Raw genomic sequence first — 9,657 nt, 5'->3', positions numbered from 1 at the left:
TTATTTATTTAAAAAAAGGCTACTATTTCATTTAAAAATAACAAAGTGGTTTACAACACAAATGCATTGCAGCATAGCTGTCAACTTTTCCCTTTCCTTGCGAGGAATCCTATTCGGTATAAGGGAATTTCCCTTAAAAAAGGGGGAAGGTTGGCAGCTATGAATTGCAGGGGGTTGGGCTAGATGACCGTTGGGTCCCCTCCCGACGCTACAATTCTAGGGAAACCATACAGCAAAGACACATATATGTATAAAGTAAAAAAAAACAGACACCAGTTAACCCTTGTGGAAGCCGTATTCTTCATTGCATGAGTAGGCCTGGTCAAATTTTCAGCAGGCATTTAAAAGTTGAAATAGTGCTGCTGAGTCTAGTGGCAGAGAGTTCCACAGGACCCAAAGTCTCCATTCAGTTCTCGAAGGAGCGTCGCCAACTCTGTTTCTGAATAGGTAGAGTTGGGAGAGTCTCAAAGGAGTCCCCCAGCCCAATCCCAGCAATACAAACAACATCTTTTGCTGCTTTTTGGCTGCAAATACATATGTCGAAAACAGCTGGAGGGCTGTTCCCTACCTCTCCTCTAGAGAGCTGGAAGAGGGAAGGGAAGGATGATCTCAGGCAAGTTCGACAAGCAGCTGACCTCGAAGCCACCTGGTGGACTTTGAGGCCTTCGGGTGTGCTGGGCCCCTCTCCACGGGCCAGAATCTCACCCTTTGGAACTTGTTTTTCCAATCTGCAATAAAATCATTATCCTTTAAGCCAGAAAGCTTGCAGCCGGCGAAGGGAGAGGAATTGGACTGGCTCAACACTTTCACCCATAAGTTTCCCGGTCCTAAATTTGCATGGAAAACAAACAAGAGGAAAAAGGGACAGGAAGCAAAAATAAAATAAAAATTAAGGCAGTTATTTACTTATTGCATTTATATCCCACCATTTGTGGGAGCTCAAGGTGGCAGGTACGTGGTTCTCCCCCAGCCCCTTCATTTATTCCGCACAACGACCCTGTAAGGCAGACCAGGCTGAGAGCCTAAGGGTGCCCAGGGAGCTTCATGGGGAATTTAAACCCTGGTCTCCCAGGTTCCACTCTAACCACTGCACCACACTGGCTAGGCAGTGAGTGAGCCCAATGGGACTCTGAGAATGGTACGGTTGGAAGGGACCCCCAAAGGTCATCCAGCCCACCCCCACCCCGGCAAGGCAGGAACCACTGGTAAGTGGGTAAAGGTAAAGGGACCCCTGACCATTAAGTCCAGTCGTGGCCGACTCTGGGGTTGCGGCGCTCATCTCGTTTTATTGGCCGAGGGAGCCGGCGTACAGCTTCCAGGTCATGTGGCCAGCAGGACTAAGCTGCTTCTGGCGAACCAGAGCAGTGCACGGAAATGCTGTTTGCCTTCCCGCTGGAGTGGTACCTATTTATCTACTTGCACTTCATGCTTTCTAACTGCTAGGTTGGCAGGAGCAGGGACCGAGCAACGGGAGCTCACCCCGTCGCGGGGATTCGAACCGCCGACCTCCTTCCACATGACCTTCCGCTGTGTTCCATTCTGGGCAACCTGCTGAGGGCCAGGTGCCAGCGGTGGGCATGGCCAGAGGTGAAAGTGGGTGGAGCAACTGGTGCAAATTTACCTTTGTGATGGACGCTGGTTTTTAGCATAGACAAATTCCAGTCTCCGTCCTCCGTATAGGCAGAAGGCAAGATCAGAAGACACAACCCAGCCAGCTGAAAACATTTGAGGTGTGTGTGAAGCAACGGGTGTTGCCTGGGGGGAGGATTTTGAGGGCCAGAAAGAGCTGGAGGGCCACACTTGCCCCCCCCCCGACCTTAGGTTCATTCACTCTCTTGCAAACTCTCTCTCAAGTTTATTCGCTCTCTTGCAAGACTCAACTGATCCGTGGCTCTTTTTGCAAATTTTCCATGGGTGGTGCTGTGGGTTAAACCATAGAGCCTAGGACTTGCCGATCAGAAGGTCAGCGGTTCGAATCTCTGTGACAGAGTGAGCTCCCGTTGCTTGGTCCCTGCTCCTGCTAACCTAGCAGTTCGAAAGCACATTAAAGTGCAAGTAGATAAATAGGTACCACTCCGGCGGGAAGGTAAACGGGGTTTCCATGTGCTGCTCTGGTTCGCCAGAAGCTGCTTAGTCATGCTGGCCACATGACCCGGAAGCCGTACGCCGGCTCCCTCGGCCAGTAAAGCGAGATGAGCGCCGCAACCCCAGAGTTGGCCATGACTGGACCTAATGGTCAGGGGTCCCTTTACCTTTACCTTTACCTTTAAGAGAAACCAGTAGGAGAACACTTCAATCTCCCAGGACATTCTATACAAGATCTCAAAGTAGCTGTTCTACTACAAAGGAATTTCAGAAACAGACTGGAAAGAGAAGCTGCTGAATTGCAACTTATTACCAAACTTAAAACCATGGAGAGACCTGGTCTGAACAAAGACATTGGATTCTTATCTCATTATACATGACAAAGCCACTTTTCACCTTCTCACCCCTTGCTTTTTCCTGTAAGACCTATTGCAGTCGTTAAGAGTCGTCAACAGGCTCATCACAGCTATCTGCCAATCACCCATTCCCACCACCCTTCTGAGTAATACCCCTCCCCACCTTCTCACTATATAGAAGGGTCTGGTGACTTCTGTTTCAGTGTATCTGAAGAAGTGTGCATGCACACGAAAGCTCATACCAAGAACTAACTTAGTTGGTCTTTAAGGTGCTACTGGAAGGAATTTTTTTATTTTGTTTTGACTATGGCAGACCAACACGGCTACCTATCTGTAACTTTAACTTTCAAGTCGGCTGGCAACTGACCTCTTGCAAAGCTCACTTTTCATAGCTGCCTTGCTGACGACTTCACTAATGGGGAAATGAACAGACACTCTGGTTCCTTGGCAAAATCTGCAGGCCAGGCCTGGGGACCACGACCCTAAGATTTTTTTTGGGGGGGGGGGCAAACACCATCCCAAAATGGGAGAGAGGCTGTTAAAGTCGGGATTCTGGGAAGCTGAGGACCGCATTGCCACAACACGGCTTAGGTCACTGTGCTTTTTAGACCCTAAAAGGCTGACGCACACACTTTGGACAGAAGATATCTTTAGTCCAATCTTCAGCGGCAGAGTATAATAACCCGTGTCCTCGACTGACTCACTCTCCTCTGATCCTCTGAACGGAAAGATAGCGACACCGCTCTCTGGCGAAGGACGGTACTGGTTATTTCATCCCCACGGCTCACACTTTGCTGCCTCTAGCTAACTGTGTTTAGATAAGATAATTTATTACGGTCGGAGACCAGCTTATAAAGCACACTTGGGGGTATAGGCACAGAAGTAAAACAGACAATTAAAACAATGTACAGCAATAAATTTAGAAGCGATGTACAACAATAAACTATCCCAGGGAGTTGACTCAGAGTCACCCATGGAACTGAGTTTGGGGATTTTCTTAACAAACTAATTTGGGTTGGGGGATGGTCTGCGCCTACAGATCTGTACACAGAATCTGGCAACCATCCAGGTCATCTTCTGATCTTTGCCTAACAGGAAAAGGTCAAATTTTTGCTTTTGCGGGAGGTCGGTGAGCCTCACCAGTAAGGGATCCATGATCTTACTATGTGCCTCTTCATAAAAGGGACATCTAAAGAACAGGTGTTCTGGGCTTCCTATCTCCCCCAATGGACAGGTGCAAAGTCTCTGAGCATACAGGACTTTTCTAAAGGTAACGGTGTTATTCTTTAATTGGTATACCACTTTTAATCTGTAGAACCCTGGGTGGTGAAAAGACAAAATAAAAAGGCAACGAACAAGCGAAGAAACCAATAACCCACCCCCCTGCACTCAAAACCACATTTAAAAGGACATTCCCACATTGCAGAATGACTCTCAGGGTCCCTTCTTAAAATTCTATGATTCTATGATAGAATTAACCCGCCAGAGGCCTGGTTGAAGATAAATGTGTATCATGTATTCTGTAAAGCGTTCAGATAAAACAACTGTTGGTGGTGAAATTTGGTGCCCTGCCGTCAACTTTCCAAGTTTCTTTTTTTTCTCTTCACAATAATATTTATTGTTTTCAATACATAAACATAACAAAAAAGAAAGAATTAACGATAACAAAGGGAAAAGAATGAAACAGGGGGGAAAAGAAAGAGAAAAAGAATATAAAACATACAATACAACAGATCATCACTTGACTAACACTTAATTAAAGATCCATCTTCCTAAACATATTATTTGGCTTCCTCAAATCTCTTCCATCTGAATTTCTTAGTAATTATATATAGCAGTTTCCAATATCATTATGTCATAAACCATATCGGTCATAATCCTATTTCCTAACTTTTCTTTTTGTACATTTTCTTATTTATATATTTAATCCCAATTTAATCCTAGGCCTAATTGATTCTTTCAAGTGATTGCATATCTTTAATATTACAATGTTTATTCAAATAGTCTTTGAATTTCTTCCAATCTTCTTGGTGTTCCTCTTCTTTCTGGTCGCGGATTCTCCCGGTGAGATCAGCCAGCTCCATAAACTCCATCATCTTCACAACTTTCCAACTTTCTAGACCTCAAGGGGGCAGGACCTGAGGAGTCCTGAGGTTAGCCCATGAAGCTGACACGCCTGATTCAGACAATTCAGACTATGGCCTCCTAGGTGAACATTTGCTCGATGCTGCTTCCTGGGATATTTGAAAGTCAAAGATGACACAGGAATACCGTGATTGGTGTTTTCATTCTCAAACAGCAGCTGCAGAGATTCAGTTAATTTACACACACAACTGCGCAGAGGAAAACATGGACATTTTGGACTGCAATTCCCATCATTTGCCCGCCGCCTCATGGACAATAATACCCAGATTCTCAACATTTTAATATTTTTTTAATAAAAGAGCAAGTTTTTAGCTTCTGTAGAACCTGAGAAATAAGGCAAAATCTGCAGGTAATATTTTCAATTTTTTTTCTGCTGAGAAATGGGGCTGCTCCATCCTTTCAGTGTTTTATTCACTTCCCCCTCTCCTGGAAACAACAGCAACAACAATTTTTTATTTATACCCCGCCCATCTGGCTGGGCTTCCAACAAAATATTAAAATACAGTAAAGCATCAAACATTAAAAGCTTCCCTAAAGAGGGCTGCCTTCAGATGTCTTCTAAAAGTCTGGTAGTTGTTTTTCTCTTTGACATCTGGTGGGAGGGAGTTCCACAGGGTGGGCGCCACCACCGAGAAGGCCCTCTGCCTGCTTCCCTGTAACTTGGCTTCTCGCAGCGAGGGAACTGCCAGAAGGCCCTCGGAGCTGGATCTCAGTGTCTGGGCAGAACTATGGGGGTGGAGACACTCCTTCAGGTATACTGGACTGAGGCCGTTTAGGGCTTTCAAGCTCAGCACCAACACTTTGAATTGTGCTCGGAAACATCCTGGGAGCCAATGTACGTCCTTCAAGACCGGTGTTATGTGGTCTCGGTGGCCGCTCCCAGTCACCAGTCTAGTTGCTGCATTCTGGATTAGTTGTAGTTTCCGGGTCACCTTCAAAGGTAGCCCCACATAGAGCGCATGGCAGTAGTCCAAGCAGGAGATAACCAGAGCATGCGCCACTCTGGCGGGGAAAATTCCTGCAGCTGCCATCCATTTGTGAAGACAGCATCTAAAAAAATACCCAAAGGGCTGTCGCGAGGAAGATGGAACAAGCTTGTTTTCCCCTGCTCTGGGAGGCAAGACCCAAACCAACGGACTCAAATTGTAAGAAAGGCCAATCCGACTTAACATTAGGAAGAACTTTCTGACGGTAGAAGCTGTTTGACCGTGGAACAGACTCCACACAAGAGGGGAGGTTTTTAAGCAGAGGTTGGACAGCCATCTGCCAGGGATGCTTTCGCTGTGACCCCTGTATCGAAGGGGGTTTGATCTAGATGACCCTCAGGGTTCCCTTCAAACTACAATTTCTATGATTCTAGGACGCAGGTGGCGCTGTGGGTTAAACCACAGAGCCTAGGACTTGCAGATCAGAAGGTCGGTGGTTCGAATGCCAGCGACGGGGTGAGCTCCTGTTGCTCGGTCCCTGCTCCTGCCCACCTAGCAGTTCGAAAGCACATCAAACTGCAAGTAGATAAATAGGTACCACTCCAGCGGGAAGGTAAACGGCGTTTCCGTGCGCTGCTCTGGTTCGCCAGAAGCGGCTTAGTCCTGCTGGCCACATGACCCGGAAGCTCTACGCCGGCTCCCTCGGCCAGTAAAGCGAGATGAGCGCCGCAACCCCAGAGTCGGCCACGACTGGACCTAACGGTCAGGGGTCCCTTTACCTTTACTTTATGACCCTGGAAGGTGGTGGCCTCTCCTTTTCTGGAGGATTTTAAACAGAGGTTAGATGACGATACGGCACGATAATCTTTATTGTCATTGTCCCATACAGAACAACGAAATTGAAAAAATCTACATCAGGCATTCAAAAACCAACAAGCCTGCTACCCCAGCCTGGGTAACCCCCTAAAAACTCTGACACCCCATAATTAAACGCAATATACTCCCACAGAGACTACCTCACATTGCGTTTAAAACCCAAATCGCATTTGGATAAAAACTATTTCTCAGGCGGCTAGTCCTAGTCTTTATAACGCTATGATCATCTGACAGGGACTCTTTAAATAATATTACAGTATTTAAAGTGGGGTTTTTTGTTTTTGGTTTTATTTAAAAAAAACACCTTTCTTTTTCACCAAAGAGATTCCAAGAATTACACAAGACCAATAAAAGCAAGATATTCCCTGCCTCCAGACTCCATTCTTTGGTTATTAAATCGCTAATAAACCTGTCGCCATTACAGGGGCCCTGCTATCAACAAACGGTTTCGACATTATCTATTATGCTCCCTTTGTTGGCATTTGGCGATGAATTTAACTAACTCACCCTGACAGGGAGGAGAAAATGGTTTTGATTTATCCTTATAAATGCAACCGAAGTTAATTTAGAGTTAGGAATGAACTCTGGATTTTGATTTAGCCGCTTTCGAACCAGACGGTGGCTTGTAATTTTGATCTGAGCAGGCTATGGTTTGTTAAAGCCCTGAGGGATAGTTTCCCCGTTGCAAAATAGACAGCTTTTGTCAACCTGGTGCCCGCTGGATGTTTTGGACTACAATTCCCACCATCCCCAGCCAGCACATCCATCATAGATGATGGGAGTTATAGTCTGGCGAGCGCCAGGTTGACAAAGGCTGTCCTAAGTCAGTGCTCTTCATTCTTGAGTCCCTAGACGTCATTGAACTACAACTCTCATCATCTGTGACAATTATTATTATATTTATATCCTGCTTTTTCTTCTCACTCAAGGTGGCTTATAGCTAAAACAGAAACAGAGGGGGAGGGAAATGATAATTAAAAATCAATTATCAAACATTAATAGAAAATATCATAGAATTGTAGAGTTTGAAGAGACCCAAGGGTTATGTAGTGCAACCCCCTGCAAAGCAGCAAATTGTGCGATCTATTGAAACACAGAGATCATTAAAATAAAAACAGTGCCAGCCCTTTCCTTAAAAGCAATTGTCTTAGCTAACTCAGAATGTCGGGAGTTGTAGTCCATAATTTCTGGAGGGCAAGGATTTCTCGAAGCCAGTGTTTTTTCAACCTGGGGTTTCCCGGATGTTGTCAGACAACTCCCATCATCCACGGCAATTGGCTAAGCTGACTCTGGACGATAGGAATCATAGAATCATAGAATCATAGAATTGGAAGAGACCACAAGGGCCATGGAGTCCAACCCCCTGCCAAGCAGGAAACCACATCAGAGCACTCCTGACATATGGTTGTCAAGCCTCTGCTTAAAGACCTCCAAAGAAGGAGACTCCACCACACTCCTTGGCAGCAAATGCCACTGTCGAAGAGCTCTTACTGTCAGGAAGTTCTTCCTAATGTTTAGGTGGAATCTTCTTTCTTGTAGTTTGGATCCATTGCTCCGTGTCCGCTTCTCTGGAGCAGCAGAAAACAACCTTTCTCCCTCCTCTATGTGACATCCTTTTATATACAGTGGTGCCTCGCAAGACGAAATTAATTCGTTCCGCAAGTCTCTTCGTCTTGCGATTTTTTCGTCTTGCGATGCACGGTTTTCCATAGGAATGCATTGAAAATCAATTAATGCGTTCCTATGGAAAACGCCTTCCCCCGACCTCTTCTGGCGGGCGGCATTTTAAAATCGCCCGGGACAGCGGAGGACTTCTCCGCTGTCCAGGGCGATTTAAAAGCCCCTGGGAAGGCAGGCAGGGGGGACAAAGGCTTTCTCGCCCCGCCGCTCGGCTTCGGGACTTCGTTCCGATGCCGGGCGGCGGGGGGAGGCTTTCTCGCCCGGCCGCCCGGCTTCGGGACATCGTTCCGATGCCGGGCGGCTGGGGGAGGCGTTCCTGCCCCACCGCCCGGCATCGGGACGATGCCCCGAAGCCGGGCGGCGGGGGGAGGCTTTCCCGCCCGGCCGCCCGGCTTCGGGACATCGTTCCGATGCCGGGCGGCTGGGGGAGGCGTTCCTGCCCCACCGCCCGGCATCGGGACGATGCCCCGAAGCCGGGCGGCGGGGGGAGGCTTCAAAAGCCGTCCGGGGGCTTTTAAATCGCCCCAGACAGTCCCGGGGCGATTTAAAAGCCCCCGGTTAGGCAGGCAGGGGGGACTTTTGCCCCCCCTGCCTGCCTTCAAAAGCCGTCCGGGATAGCGGGAAGCGCTTCCCTGCTATCCCGGACCGCTTTTAAAATGCTGGCGGTGGGGAGCAAAGCCTTTCGCCCCCGCCGGCCTTCCTGGACCTCTTCTGAAGTCCGGAGGGGGGGGGGAAGGCTTTGCTCCCCACCGCCAGCATTTAAAAAAAGGTCCCCGAGATTTCCCTATGGGCTTTCGTCTTGCGATGCAAGCCCATAGGGAAAATCGTCTAGCGAAGCGTCGCAAAAACCAAAAAACCCTTTCGTCTTGCGGGTTTTTCGTCTTGCGAGGCATTCGTCTTGCGGGGCACCACTGTATTTGAACATGGCTATCATATCACCCCTTCACCTCCTCTTCTCCAGGCTAAACATGCCCAGCTCCCTTAGCCGTTCCTCATAAGGCATCGTTTCCAGGCCTTTGACCATTTGGGTTGCCCTCCTCTGGACACGTTCCAGTTTGTCAGTGTCCTTCTTGAACTGTGGTGCCCAGAACTGGACACAGTACTCCAGGTGAGGTCTGACCAGAGCAGAGTTGTAGTCCAACATATCTGGTGGGCTGCTCTAAGCCGATGCTGATTACAGATGTCGCTCCCTTGTTGCTGGGCAACTTACGTATCAGTCACCCACCCAAAATCCTCGGGCAAAGATGACAGGAAGAGTTAGAGGTCAGACAAAACAGAGAGTCTATGAGGAATAGAGAATATATAAAGAATACTTTAAAAACTATGGTGTAAACAGAAATCTCCTGGCAGAATTAGACTGATCCTTGAAATTCATAAAAGGCAACTGAGGTATAATAAAAAATCACAAGAAACAGGTAACTGCGGTATAATGTATATACTGTACCGTATTTTTCGCTCTATAAGATGCACCAGACCACAAGATGCACCTATTTTTGGAGGAGGAAAACAAGAAATAAAATATTCTGAACCTCAGAAGCCAGAACAACAAGAGGGATCACTGCGCAGTGAAAGCAGTGATCCCTCTTGCT

At 47.4% G+C, this 9,657-nt stretch overlaps 1 protein-coding gene across 1 annotated transcript in view; it reads left to right on the top strand.

Annotated features, from left to right (window-relative positions):
- Nucleotides 1–9,657, top strand: part of LOC309355773 (monocarboxylate transporter 13-like) — a 174,680-nt gene that overhangs the window by 137,816 nt on the left and 27,207 nt on the right. The gene's annotated exons all lie outside the window — the stretch shown is intronic.

This window comes from Podarcis melisellensis (genome assembly GCF_964234715.1).
Source record: "Podarcis melisellensis genome assembly, chromosome: 13".
In the NCBI taxonomy this organism is placed as follows: domain Eukaryota; kingdom Metazoa; phylum Chordata; class Lepidosauria; order Squamata; family Lacertidae; genus Podarcis; species Podarcis melisellensis.
The sequence above is the reverse complement of the archived record's forward strand: the minus strand, read 5'-3'. Positions and strand labels throughout refer to the sequence as shown.